At 41.1% G+C, this 14779-nt stretch overlaps 1 protein-coding gene across 4 annotated transcripts in view; it reads right to left on the minus strand.

Moving 5' to 3' along the window:
• SPRY3 (sprouty RTK signaling antagonist 3) overlaps positions 1-14779 on the minus strand; it is a 70093-nt gene that overhangs the window by 7607 nt on the left and 47707 nt on the right. Inside the window, exons 1-2 of one of the 4 annotated variants that reach the window (XM_084871149.1) lie at positions 6174-6242; positions 5664-5838 (exon numbers count right to left, since the gene is read on the minus strand). The exons of 2 other annotated variants lie outside the window; for them this stretch is intronic. The gene's annotated coding sequence lies outside the window, so the exon portion shown is untranslated. Of the gene's footprint in view, positions 1-5663; positions 5839-6173; positions 6243-14779 lie in introns of those variants that run through there. One more of the 4 variants, XM_084871148.1, reaches the window with a different exon arrangement.

Raw genomic sequence — 14779 nt, forward strand, 5'->3', positions numbered from 1 at the left:
CTTCCCATTCAGACAATAAAACACTTTAGGAGCAAAGATCGGATCATTGATTTCTTTTGTATTCCATCATATGACAAGGGTCACAGGAGCAGCTAGCTCATTCAGATGCTTGCTACCAGAGAAATCCAGGCCTTGAGCATCAAAATTCTAATAAAAATGGACCCTGATTCCAAGCATAAAGGCCACTCCCCAAGGCAATGCTGATGTCAAAGAGAAAGCCTCAAAAGTCTTCTGTGAATTTTCATGTATAAATTCTCCTTTCATTGAAATTTGTGAGAAGCATAAATAAACAAGTGAGAAATGGCATTGCTTGATTCAATGCATAGAGGCAAGCAAGCAAGATGCAATAATGGCAGAGATGTGGCAGAGATGCAGAGGGCAGATATTAGGCTATCTGCAGAATAATAGGAAAAATGGCTTCCCAGAGGGACAGGATGCCAAGACTAATCATCCTACAGCTCTCCTCATCTTATAGGCTGATTTAACTTATTGAGGAGGTAATTCTTTCTAAATGACAGTGTGGCTACACAATCGGTTTATTTATGTATCTATATCTATACCTACATCTATTTCTATCTATATACATACACACAAATAGATATAGATAGATATATACAGAGAGATATAGATATAGATATATAGTTATATAGATATATATATGGAAGTAATACTGGGGCTGAAAGAACCATACAAGATGAGCCCTGAATTATTTTAAATATTACCCATGATTATACTTATTACTACCCTAAATCAGGGGTCTTCAAACTACGGCCCGAGGGCCACATGCGGCTCGCAGAGGAGTCTGATCCGGCCCGCCAGGTTTTTTGGGCAGTGAGCGCAGCCGAGGTGTTACAGTAGGAATTAGTAGTTCATATAGTCCGGCCCTCCAGCTCTCTGAGGGACCGTGATCTGGCCCCCACTTTAAAAAGTTTGAAGACCCCTGCCCTAAATCAAGTTTTATTGATGGCATTTACTTGGCAGAATCTGCTTGGAGTACTTTTCTCTATCCTTACCTTACACAATACAATAAACTAGCTTTCTTAAAGAGCAGCAATGTTCTTATATCAGATTTAAGCTAAGAAAGCATGTGCTGTATCTCCATTTTACTGCAATCCAGGATGGTTGGTGGCTATTCCCTCAAGGATTTGACTGAGCCTAGTATTGTTCATGGTGACTATGAGGAAAACACTGTACCCATAGCAGTTTACTGTATTGCACCAGAAGACTGAACCGCCAAAAAGGTGGACACAAAGAAACCTAAACGCAAACCTAAGAGTCACCCTGGAGGCATTAGGACCTAGGAAACAACATCATGAACAAAGTACATATTTGAAATCCATCAGATTTCAGGCGTCTCAAAATAGATTGGTTACTCACACTACTGTATGGGATGGAAAGCTTGAATGAGTAATAGAATGAACAAGTGAAAGAACATAGTGCTTGATTAAGCTTCCATAAGCAAGCAAACATGATACTAAAATATGCCCGAAGTTCAATAACAGGAAAAATAAGGATGCAGTTCATAAAGGACTCAGGGCTAACAATATGACCAGCCTCATTGCCTCGAGAGGCTATATCCCCATGCAAACCTGTTTAGTTGCATTTACATCTGTTCATTTTTTGAAAAGAAGATTTAATTTGGTTAAAAATAACTTTGCTGGCACATAACATCACAGAACCAGTGTGAGTTGTTTCAGTGTTATTTAATGCAACACAGAGAACGCAGATAAACACTATGGAGAGCCTAAGACAAATATCTGTATAACTTTCATCAAATCACTTGCTTTGCTTGGACCACAGTTTCACTATCTATATAATTATAGGGATGGACTAGGTGATTCTGAAAGACTGTGCCCCATTATTGTTTATGATTATATAACTACATCATTTGACAAGACTTATCTTTGTCTACACCTTCTGCATGTTCAATCCTTGAGGGAAAACTAAGCAACATGGCCTTGCTTACATATTTGGATATTCAAAGGCAAAATTCTATTTTATTCACTTGAACTCACAGCCTCCTGAAGCCTCGCACCTCAACCTTTGTTGTATCTTTATTAAGATTCATAATCTCAGCATTAGAAAAGAACAGGTAGTTTTCATTGGCACACTCAAATAACAAGGACATATTGTTCAGATGACTTGCAGGGTATGTGGATGTAGGAGCTATGGATTGGGAAGAATCTCTTGACAAACTTATAAGAAATAGATTTGTTCACCATTGATCACACAAAGAAGGTATGAGGCCCTTCAAGTCCTTTCCACTGTAAGAACAACATACACCCTGGATTCGTTAGACTCGTTAGTTGCCCAAAGGAAACCGGATTCAAACCATACTGAAAATTCCAAGAATCAGTGACTCAAAGGAAGGCACACACGGTCTCAAAGCTACAGAAAATGATCATATGAGATTCCAGGGTTGTCACCAGGTATCTCAGGGATATGATCAGAAGGTTGAAAGCTAAGGTTGGGGGATATAGGTCATAATAGAAATGACTCAGAACCATGTCCAAAGGGATTCTGTCTGGGAAGAAGAAGGGCATGTGGTGTTTAGGTTGAAAACGAGTCTTTGGATATTGATTCGTTTGCTGCAAGATTGAGGAGTTGAGATGATTGGTTCAATGATTAGAGGAAGCTTTGGGTATCAATCAGGGATGATGAGGTACTATTTCTTGATTATAGGTAAGGGGATTGGCAGAATACATTTAAAAGGTTTCTTCTTGCCCTGTAAAACCTTTTTTTTTTTTTTAGAATGGACCATGGAAGATCTGCAATACGGTGGGCAGGAGGACCTGGGTAAATTCAGGGTGTTGAGTAGGATAAAACAGGATTGGATGACAATAAATTGTTTGCCATTCTGGACGTGCTGAATCCGATCTGAGCTAACAGGATGAACTGAAATAGATACTGTAGGGGAAGGGAAGAGGGGGAAAAAAGTGTTGAGAAATGAATAGGCAAGAGCCGGTTTGCAGTACCTAGATTAGATGAAAAACTGCGACTACATGCATGTTTAGGATTCAGAAAAACACCCACTAAAGGCCCATTCATTGTGAGCAGCAACAATTAAGAAACTGACTATGCTGCTGATCAATTGCATTTTCTAGCAAACAAGAGGCAGAATATACATATCACATAGTATTAAGCAGGAGCCAAGGTGATTAAAAGTCTTGGCTGTACAGTGATGGGATCTAGTGATTTCTGTCACGTAGTGCCTCTGCAGTAATGAATGATGCATTGTAAACCCACTCCCATCTCAGTCCCTCTGGCCAGGTGCTCAGAGCTTTCTCAACAGTTTTTTTTTTTTTTCCCCTGTCGCCCTGAAATTTGCTCTGTTCAACCTAAACAGAAATTCCTTTTCTTGTGTCAATTTAGGGACTAGAAAGCTAAATCCATTCAAGAAATTCTGCTTGTTAATGAAGGGGGGGAAAAAAAAAGTGCTTTCTCCCTGGAACCTAAAACCTGCCATGTTGAGACTCCAGTTGAAAACTTTCCTATCTAAAGCCTTCTGTGCTAACACCTTCAGATAGTTCTGATTTCTGTGATAAATCCTTTCTGATAGAATATGATTCATCCTCAATTTCAAAGGAGCGGGGAGGCAGGGGTGGGGGGAGCAGAGAGGGAAAGCCTGGCTCCTGTTTGCTCCCACTCCCTTGGGTTCAATGCTGTTTTGTGCCTTACTGTGTAACGGCTCTGGCGTGTGTTGGCCTTTTCTGTGCTCTGCTGTTATATACACTCCTTCTCAGAATAACTGAAAGCACACATAGGGGCAATTTCTGCTATGGCTTTATATGTTTTCTTAGTTCTACTGTTCCAAAGTCTGCTCTCTCAAAATCCCTCTCTGTGCAGAAGCATTTGCATCTCTATCACAGCACTCCCCCCTTACAAATACCAAGTTGTATATAGTTTACATTACTAACCTCTCAGCCACTGACTGGGCCTCACTCCTACCGCATACATCTTGCTGGAGCTGCCAGGTTCTCACCACATTTAACTCTTAACTTGTCACGTCGCTCCCCTAGCCCTATTCATGACTTTAATCGTTTCATTAAGAATCAGAGCCATTTCTTTCAAACCAGGGAGCCTTGCAGTTTTAAGAGCTTGCATTTTGAAAGCTCTGGGTGTTTTAGTGACGAGCAATACAGGAAAAATGGTCATATCAAATGCATCCACACGCTTCTAATCCTGAGGAAAATGAGAGTTGTTCATTTTAAGAAGGAAAAAACTCCCTCTGGACCCCAAATCATGTTACAGGAGACACGAAACTTAAGATCTAGCCCTAGCTCCAGCTCTGCTTTGCTGTGTGTGACTACGGGCTGGTGACTTTTGTTGCAGGCCTCAGTTTCTTCATCTGCAGAGCGAGGGGCTAGCAAAGGAAGGCTGTGAAAGCCCCTTCCCCTCCTGATGCCCTCGATCTCTTTATGCTGGCTCGCTAGGTTGCGTTTCTCTGTCTCAAAGGTCTTTCATGAAGAACTAGTCCCCCTTCCCTTAGATTCTTTCCTTTCTCACGACTCAGCTCCTCGACGCTGAACAAAATACCACCAAATCCAAGCCACTCGGATCCCCCTCTTGATTGTTTCACGGCTAGAGAAAGCAAAACCCAGAGCACGCGCGCACAAAATGTGTAGAATATCACAGTACAGTCTTGGTAAATGTTTACTTAGAGGTACAGGGGGAAGACCAATATTTCCTTGTGGCTCAAACTGCTGGCCTGTTCCTTATTTGTATGCGTGTATGCTGCTCACTTGTTGGGAACACGATTTAACACCTGGGAGATCTAAATTCATGCGATAGCCCAGCTGGTCACAGGGAAGTTTTCACGCACCCAGAAAAGCAACCGTGGTTTGCATTTCCAAACAGATTTTCCGTCTAAGAGTTCAAGGTCTGTTCTGTTCGCCCGACCTGGTCTGCAGCACGCAGAGGTGCGTGATCATTCTAATCAGAAGAATGGAGAGGGCTGGAAATCACGGCCCGAGGTCTTATCCGACACCGATTGGCCAACCAGACATGCACACAGGTTCTCGCTTTGGACATTTCCATATGCCACATAGAGACATGTGCCCATACCCCCGGGCATGGATCCAAAGATTTCTAAATCATTGCTCTGACTCAATGTAAGTAGGGGGTTATGCCGTGTCAGCTTGCGCCATTTCTACCCAGGGCAAGGTGATGTGATGAAATCTGAACGATGCACAGCCCAGACTTGTGAGCCAATAGCCGACTAGCCCCACGCTGACAGGATACCCGCTGGGCAGCCAGACTGGCCTCGGCAAGGGCTCTCCCTCCATCCCCAGTCTGCGTGGTCAGGCTGCGCTATAAGGGACCCGGGCACGCACCAAAACGCATGGAAAGGTCAACAGGCTGGACACGAAATTGACGCCTGGCCACAAAAGGGTTATTTTCCAGTTCCATTTTGATTTAGAAATACCCCGTAAGAACCGCGTTCTGCAGGAGCCCGATTCATTGAAATCTCGTTTACATGGTTTTCATTTCATTTTACCCACGCGCTTGCGTTTGTGCTCGTGCACACGCGTGCGCGCACACACACATACACACAAACACACACGCACACACGCACCCGCACACACAGACGACGGCCGGAATGAATGGCAATCTGTGCACAGAAAGAATTCTGGGGTCCTTCAGATCTCATCGGTATGGCTTACCTTGAGGGAAGGATCTATCCATGCTGAGAAAAGCAGGAGAATTAATGCCCCATCTGGCTCAAAAGCCCTCCTCTGAGTCTCTCCAACCTCTTTTCAGAAAGTCTTGAATGAAAACTCCTTCTCCGGCAGCGGAGCCAGAAACAGAGATAGTTCTGTCTCCGTCTGGTTGGTCTTTCTGACACAGCAGAGAAAACGGAAAGGGAAAAAAAAAGCAGTGGTGGGGGGAGGAGAGTCAGACCTGTAGTGGCAGATACTTTGTATAGATTTTCCTTGCAGATCTAAATCTTGATGCACGTATTCCCCAAAGAAAGCTCAGCAGGGTAAGTTGCTCGCCGCCTCCTCCTCTTCTTTCTCCTCCTCCTTCTCCTATTTCTCCTCCTCCTCCTCCTCCGCCTCTTTCTCCTCCCCCTTCTCCCCCTCCTCCTCTTTCTTTTCTCCCCTCCTCCTCCAGCCTTTTCCTTCCCCTCCTCCTCCCCTCCCCCTTCCCTCCTCCCCTTCCTCCTCCTTTACCTCCTCCCCCTCCTCTTCTGCCTCCGCCTCCGCCTCCGCCTCTGTCTCCTCCAATCTGACAGATGAGCCCGAAGCTGCAGAAACTGCAGTTGTAGACACAGGGTTATCTCCACAGAGCAATAGATACCGAGTGTGTGATTATTTATACAGCGCAGGGTGTGTTGATATAGAATCTGCAGAGAGCAGGGGGGCAGGGAAGGGAGGCGAGATTGCAGTGCTGCTCAGCCGAGCTAGCTGGCTGTTTTGTGAATGTAGATGATTTCTGGAGGTCTTGTGAATGGGTTAGAGGGGAGGGGGGAGGGGAGGGATTTATTGCTCCTTGTTATAATTTCTTTCTCTCCCTCTCCCAGTGTCGTTTGTTTTCCGGGAGCTGTAGCTCTTAATGCTTGGCTAAGTGGCGTCATCCAGTTGAAATTGAATCGACCCATTAGAACTCCCCATAGGAATCTCTGTATCCGGTCCCTGGGTAATGACTGAAACAGGATTTAAAGGGGAATGGGGGCGGGGTGGAGAGTAACAATTTTAAGGAGGCCTTATTTAAATATCTCTGCCAGCCACAGTCCTACAGAGCCACTCAGCCCTCGCTGAGTGATTGCAGCTTCAATCAGATGGAGACAGAGCTTCTCCTTTGTTTGAGGGTTTCTCCCACGTCTTTTCTACATTCATTCCCACTTTTTCAGCGCTCATAAAGATTATCCATCCATCATGCATTGGGAAACCATTAACCAGCCTCTTTTCCCTTTCTGCCTTTCGTATGTCATATATTCAACGAATATGTTTGAGAGCCCTCCTTTGTGCTAGGTGTTGCGCATTCAATAAGGAAGGCAGAAGCCCCGTTTGCAGGGGAGCCTCGTTGGGGCCGCCAGGCCTCTGAACAACCAAGCAGCTCTGGACATTTTCTCTGCAACCGAAGGACGGAGTTTTCTGTAAATTATCCTCCGTTCACTGTTTCACGCAATAGGAAGGGGGTCTACCCTCTGGGCTTCCAGACAGAAGCACTTAGATGAAAACAAGCCTCATATTTAAAATAAAAGAGATCTGATTTCAAGTCCTGCTTCAATGGACAAGTCGCAGGAGCTTGACCATCAACATTCTTAGGATGCTTGGGTTATCCCATCGATAAAATTGAGAAGGTAAATGGTGACAGTTAAGAGTAAAACAAACCTGGGAGTCAGGAAACGCAGATTCTTAATCTTGCTCTAATTCCTTGTGTGACCTTTGCAATTTACTTTACCTCTATCTAGGGCCTCTATTTCTACATACAGGAGGTGATCTGATTAGGTAATTGCTAAGATACCTTCTAGCGCTGACATCCTATTTACACGAGATTAAAAACATGAATGCTTCCATGAGTCTGCATGTGCATGTGAATGTGTGCGTGGCAAAGTTGTTCCACGCTGTTTTGTTGATGTGTATGTGTGTGTGAATGTATATACAATGTACATATCCATTGTGTGTGTGTGTATGTGTGTGTGTGTGTGTGTGTGTGATTTCTAAACAAATCAGAATTTCCAGAGTCAAAAGATTTTCCTTTGTAAATTCTTCTCTTTTTGTGGCTCAAACATTGACTTGAGCTTATCAAAATTATAAAAACCATTAAAGCTAATCTGTAAATTCTTCCACACAAGAGGATGGATTTGCTGATATTTCATCCACCATTTTTAGAAGGTATTTATTGCATATCAACTTGGTGCCAAGCACTTACTAGGTTCAGGTCCAACAGAACAGGGTTCACATTTTGTTTCTCACTTGATGAGCTGTCTGACTTTGGGCACCTCAAATCACCTCTCTCAACCTGTTTCTTCATTTTTAAAATGGAGGTACTTACATCATAGGATTGTGCTAGTTCCTGTACATTGAATAAAGTCTTGCATTTAAAATGTATATCATGTGTCTGGAATATAGTAAGTGCTCAATGAACAGTAGGTATGAATCTTAAGAACTTTTTCTCACCCTAATGTAGCCTACAGGAGAGGCAAGATATTATTTCCATTTGAAATCCTTTTGTTTTTTAAGGTCCAGCTTTACATTTGAACAGATATATGCTAAATATATCTCCCTTAAATGTGACTTATTTTCATGCTTTATTCCCTTGTTCAAAAACTCACTTCTAATTTCTAGAGCACATGTGTCAAACACAAGGCCCGCGGGCCAAATCCAGCCCGCCAGGCCTTGCAATGTGGCCCGCACCGCGCTGTCATCACTGCACTCCGCTGTCAGTTTATGACATTGTCAGTTTATGACTGTTCAGTAAACCATTCGGCCCGCGATTTAGGCTGGATTTTAGATTTTGGCCCCTTCTTTGATTGAGTTCGACACCCCTATTCTAGAGCATGAAGTCTAAATGACTCTGGCTGTCAATCAAGTTATTCTCCAACTCTATACATTCCACGTCTCTACTCTTAACATAAGATAGGTTGAATGTTTCGATAAATACCTGTACTGTTTTTTATCTGTGGCTGGGTGTCCGTAGATACGGAGAGCTGATTATATGCATTGTTCTATTTCATTTTATATAGGGGATTTGATCATCCGTGGATTTTAGTATCTGTGGGGATTTCAGAAACCAAACCCCTTGATGATACCAAGGGACAACTTAAGTTTTGGGGGAGTCATAAGTTATACAAGGATTTTCAACTGTTCAGAGGGTTGGTGCATTGTTCAAGGGTCAAATGCGTAATTAGTTATTATTTATTAATACATAATTAATAAATGAATCCTTGCTCTCCAGGGGCTCCTACTTTGGCAGGGAAGATAACAAATAGACAAATATAATAAAGGATAAGTGCAATGGAAGGGATCAGAGAGGAAATATACCTCATCCAGTATTGAGGGGGTTATGGAACGCTTCTTAGAAAAAGTGACATTGAAATATAAAGTTGAAGGATGAAAAGGACATGATAGCCAGTGGGGATAGCATATGTATAAGACAAGAGGTAGCATAAAGGATGACAGGATGAACTGAACTGCAGATAGAACCATCACTGAATCTCCCAAACTCAGTATAATACCTGGAACAGAGAAGATACTAAAAAATATTTGATAGTCAAAAGAACAAATAAAAACCATTGCAAGCAGAGATAGCATAATGAACAAAGACACAAAGATGTGACAACAACATGTTTTATAAATCATTTTAAGGAGGGTACCCTACACTCATAGTCTTAGCAAGTCAAGAGTAGACATTTTCTCTAAAAGGCACCACCCACATGTTTTATTCATATTCCTGGAATGTTCTAAGCTTATTTAGGTTTTCCTAAATTGTAGCAAGTGGAAATAGATTATACATGAAAAACCAAGTTTGTATGATAGCCCACTTTGGTGTCTAAAATAATCATTATCAGAATCTTCATCCATAAACCAAATCAAATGTCAAATTCTCTCAACCTATAATTGTAACCAATTCTCTCTTATTTGGTCTTCATGAAACATGTATTCTGCACAAATTCTGAAAATATTTCCTTATTCTCTTTTTCCCAGAATAGAGCCCAAATCCATTTGAAAGCATGTAAGTTCCTATATGAGGCTAGTCCTATCATCTCCTTACTTGGTCTATTGGAGTCAAGAATAGCTCTTTAGAAATACCAGATGAGTCCTAGCCTGTTTTGCTCAGTAGCTAGAGCATAGGCCTGTGGATCGAAGGGTCCGGGTTGGATTCTGGTCAAGGGCAAGTACCTAGGTTGCAGGCTCCTCCCTGGCCCGGGCCTTGCTCATGGCACATGCAGGAGGGAACCAATTGATGTGTTTCTCTCAGATCAATATTTCTCTCTTTCTTTCCCTCTCTCTTCCACTCTCCCTAAAAATGAACTGAAAAATATCCTCGGGTGCAGGTAAAAAATTAAAAAAGAAGAAGTACCAGATGAAAATCTATGGGCATCCTGACTCAGCAGTGGTGATGCCAGAAGAAGTAGGTAATGCCAAGGAAATAAAATTTCTTAACCAAAAACCTATAGTGTTGGCAATAATTATTTTCTTTTCCACAGAAGCTGGCAAACAAACATTGGAGCAATATCATCAATAATAAGATAATGGTATAGGAAAGTCAGAGAGGGGGAAAAAAAAAAGACCTGGGAGAATATAGAATTATAGAATGGAAGGACAATGTGGTCCTGTGGAAAGAAAGTTGCATTAAGAGTAAGGAACTATAAATCTAGTACCCTAACCTGCTGTGTGGGTTTGAAGGTCATTTCTCATTCCCCATTTTCTTATCTGTAACATAGTATGCTTCAATGTAATTAAATAAAACAAGCATACACTGAGTACCTACTCAATATTAGGCAATATATTTGATGTGAAGAAAGACACAGAGATGAATTGTGATACAATATACCATCTACTAGGCCCTCAATAGATACTAGTTGAATGAATGAATGAATGAATGAATGAGTGGTCTTATCCTCTCATTACTCAGTCTAGTAGAATATATAATGCAATACAATTGATCATTAAATCAGATGACAGATAATTGTGGCTTGAATGAAGATAGGGACAGTGTGGATAAAGAAAAGTGATCAGTAGAATATGGAATAACTAAGACTTTGACTTATTAGATGTGGTTTGTTAATTGCGTCATTTACTGAAGTATGGAGGGAACATTTAAAATACCTTTCAGTACATTGGGTTTGAGATGCTTATGTAATATCTAAATGGTAATGTAGGTAATATTAAACATGGGTTTTGAGCTTAAAAGAGGATATGGGTCAAGAATAAAAATATGGACACTAATAGTGTACAGATTTAAGTCATGAAATAGATGAGTCTAGCCAGAGAGAGTGTGCAGTATGTTAAAGTGATAGAAAGGTAGAAGTCAAAACCCCGAAGAGGACAGGTATTTAAGGGATTGGCAGGAAAGAAGTCTATAAAATAGACTGAGAAGAGATGACCAGAAATGAGTCAGGAGAATCATAAGTGTGTGGTGCCTAGCAGGTAAGAAAGTATATTTGAAATTGAATGATCATCTATCAGTTGCAACAGATTGGTCAAGTGAGATACATAAAAGATATAAAGTATCTTCTGATTTGGCAATTTGGAGATTACTAGTAAATTTGGTAGAGAGTATAGAATTATATCTTTCAAGAAGTGATTCTCAACCAAGGCTGCACATCAGCATCGTATGTGGAACTTGATCAATCTACATATTGCTAAGCCTCACCTCCAGAGATTCTTACTCAGGAGTTATTGGGTGAGACCCAAAGAATCTGCATTTTCAAAGAGTCCCATATGGCTCCTGAATGTACCATGCTTTCTCTTACCTCTAGACCCATTACAAACATGATTTTCCTTGCCTGGAGTAATGGAAACTCCCAAATCTACAATCTCTGGTCCAGACTTCCTAGCTTAACGCTAGACCCAAATATCCAACAGCTGATCAGACATTTCACCCACAATCAAAGGCGATGTAGGGTAATGGAGATTGCTATTTCATGTATGGTGGTTATGGGAAGTCTCTCTCTTTAGATGTCATTTGAGCTGAGTCTCAAATAAGCTATATGGGGACAGCAACTCCCACATGGAGGGAACAGTATATGCAAATCCCTGAGGCCAGCATGTGCTTGGCATGTTCTAGGAAGAACAAGGAGATTAGCATGCCTTGAGTCAGGGGTCTTCAAACTACGGCCCGCGGGCCACATGCAGCCCCCAGGGGAGTCTGATCCTGCCCGCCAGGTTTTTTGGGCAGTGAGCGCAGCCAAGGTGTTACAGTAGGAATTAGTAGTTCATATAGTCCGGCCCTCCAGCTCTCTGAGGGACCGTGATCTGGCCCCCACTTTAAAAAGTTTGAGGACCCCTGCCTTGAGTGGAAGTAGTAAATGAAACCAGCACAGGGCTGGATCATGTGGAGTCTTGTAGGCCATGTTAACAATTTTGTATTTTGAGAAGCTATTGTTAAGTTTTTGTCTAGATGTAATATGATAGGTAAGTTAGAATTCTGGAAACCTGTTTATATTTTCTGCCATCAAAATACCTGTGTTTTGGTTTGTGTGGGGTTTTTTTCTGATTTTTTTTTCCATTTCAGTGAAAGGCATCAACTATATTTTTCCCAACACAAAATGTGTGTGTGTGTGTGTGTGTGTGTGTGTATCTAAATGTTTCTGTCTTTTCTGAATGTATACTGACTTTGGCCTGTCTGCATGTCCTAAGTAGCACAGGCATGCCACCACCACATAACTTACCTCTAGGCCACTTATAATGTGCCTCAAGTACATCTTTTTATATGGCCTGTCACACTTCCTACTGGGCCCCTGTGTCCACATTCATGTACCAAAAGTGTACCATGGTGGTGGTGAATATTTTATTGAGCATCTGGCCACATGGTGTTTAGATTCTGGTATTTACTTTGCAGAACATTTCCCTGCTTTACATATATACCAGCATACCCTTCACCTTTTTGAGCTATGCAACTTTTTTCTCCATGTTAATGGCAACGTTTAAAACAGCAGCGAGGTACAGAGACAAAGCTGAGAATGGCAGGAGCTTTGAGGTCACTGATGTGTCCATGTTCCGCACTCTCCTACAAGGGAGGACAGCCTGTTACAGGTGACAACAGCACAGAGGATTACATTCGGTTCTGGGAGCAGTTTATTTTCAGAACTGACATCCTACCCAGTACTAAATATAGCCAGTCTCTTCCTTTCAAACAAGGGTTTCTTTTCTGTTAAACTTCAATAAAGCTCTTAGCTCTGTATTACAAAGTCAGCCTCCCTCCCTCCCACCCTCCTCCCCACCCCTCTCCACTACCTTTATGAAACTTATTATTGTTATACGCCCTCTCCTCAACCGCCTACTTTCTTTTCTCTGGGCTCCTTGGTTTCTTCTTCTCCTTCTAAATACCTCCTCTTTCCTAGTTGTCTCCTCTGATTTCTTGATGTACTTCACTATCCCTTCTGGGCACTTTCCTTTTGATGTCCCCAATTTTCAAAAATACAATCTCTTATGCATGCCCTCCCCCAATGGGTCAAGAGAATACAGATGTCTTAAGACTAAAATGAGATATTTTTAAATTTATTTTGAATCTTCCCAGGCTGAAGATAGCCATGTTTGTCTGCTTATGTGCCAACTGATTGTCTATGATATTAATGACATGGCAACATTTATTGAGCATTAACACTGTATTTTTCTGAGTACTTTATACATATAACCCTAATTTGAAAATCCTCCAAGTAAGGAACTAAAATCCTCCCCATTTTAGGATGGGACAACTGGGGCCAAGAGAGGTAACGGCAAGCTTCCTTAGGCCAAATAGTGAATATGCCATAAATGGAATTTGAATTTAGGCAGTCTGACTACAGAGCTCACACCTTTAACTCCCATGCCATACTACTTCTCTATAGTAGGATTAGTGTCTATTGTGTGCCTACTAAATAAACAGGGAGCAGAAGGGTAACAGCTTCTAAAATAGCTTTCAGCTGACTGAGAAGATTGTACTCTTGTTAACTTTGCTTTTACTAAAGCAAAATGTGAAGGTGAAAGAATTTAGAGAAACTGGGAGAAAACATGAAAAGAACTAGAAAGGGTTTTTGCTTTCCCTGTTTCCTGCTTGTTTTGAATTATAATTCTGAGTTTTAAGCACTAGTACTCTCTTTATTCCCTAGTTAGACTATGTGAATTCATCAAGACACAAACAATTTAAACAGTTATATTGCAAATGCTGCACCAATTACAGCGGATGAATGGTTATATTCATGTAATGGATTACTACTCAACAATAGAAATGACTTGTTTTAGTCTATTACTGTTACTCAATAATCAGCCCATGATTATTATTTGTAGAAAACTTCCTGAGCAACTTCTCTAAAACACACGTTTTTATACACTAGCTACTGTGTGTTATCTGAAAATGAAATGAAGAAACCAAATTCATTGATAATACCATCATAAAAGATAAAATACTTGGTTTCAATTTAATGAAATAAGTGCAAGACTTGTCCAGTGAAAATTATAAAATGTTGGAAGAAATTAAAGAAGACCTAAATAAGTGGGAAGACATTCATGTTTATAAAGTAGAGCAGTGTTAGGACAATTTAATGGGGGAAAGAACAGTCTTTTGAACAAATGGTGCCGGAACAACTGGATAGCTACAGGCAAAAGAATGAAGTTGGACCTCTACTTCAAACCATATGCACAAATTAACTCAAAATGGATCATAGACCCAATGAAGGATGTGAGTAAAACTTTGTGACCTTGGATTAGGCAAAGTCTTCTTAGGTATAACAAAAGCACACATGACAAAAGAAGAAATAGATAAATTGTACTTCTTTAAAATCAAAACTTTTTTTTCTGCCAATGAGACTACAACCAATAGAATGGGAGAAAATGTTCACAAGTCACATATGTGATAAGAAACTTGTTTCCACAGTAGACAGAGAAACCTTCCAATTAAAAAAAAAAAAAAACCCACACAAATAACTGAATTGAAAAATGGGCAAAGGATTTGAGTAAAGATTTATCCAAAGAAGACATAGAAACGGCCAATATGTGATGGAATACTACATTGTGGTAAAAAAAAAAAAGAAGGAAATCTTACCATTTGCAACAGCATGGATGAATCTGGAGAGTATTATGCTAAGTGAAATAAGCCAGTCAGAGAAAAACAAGTACCATATGATTTC

This window comes from Pipistrellus hanaki, assembly GCF_964339955.1.
Source record: "Pipistrellus hanaki genome assembly, chromosome: X".
NCBI classification, from domain to species: Eukaryota; Metazoa; Chordata; class Mammalia; order Chiroptera; family Vespertilionidae; genus Pipistrellus; species Pipistrellus hanaki.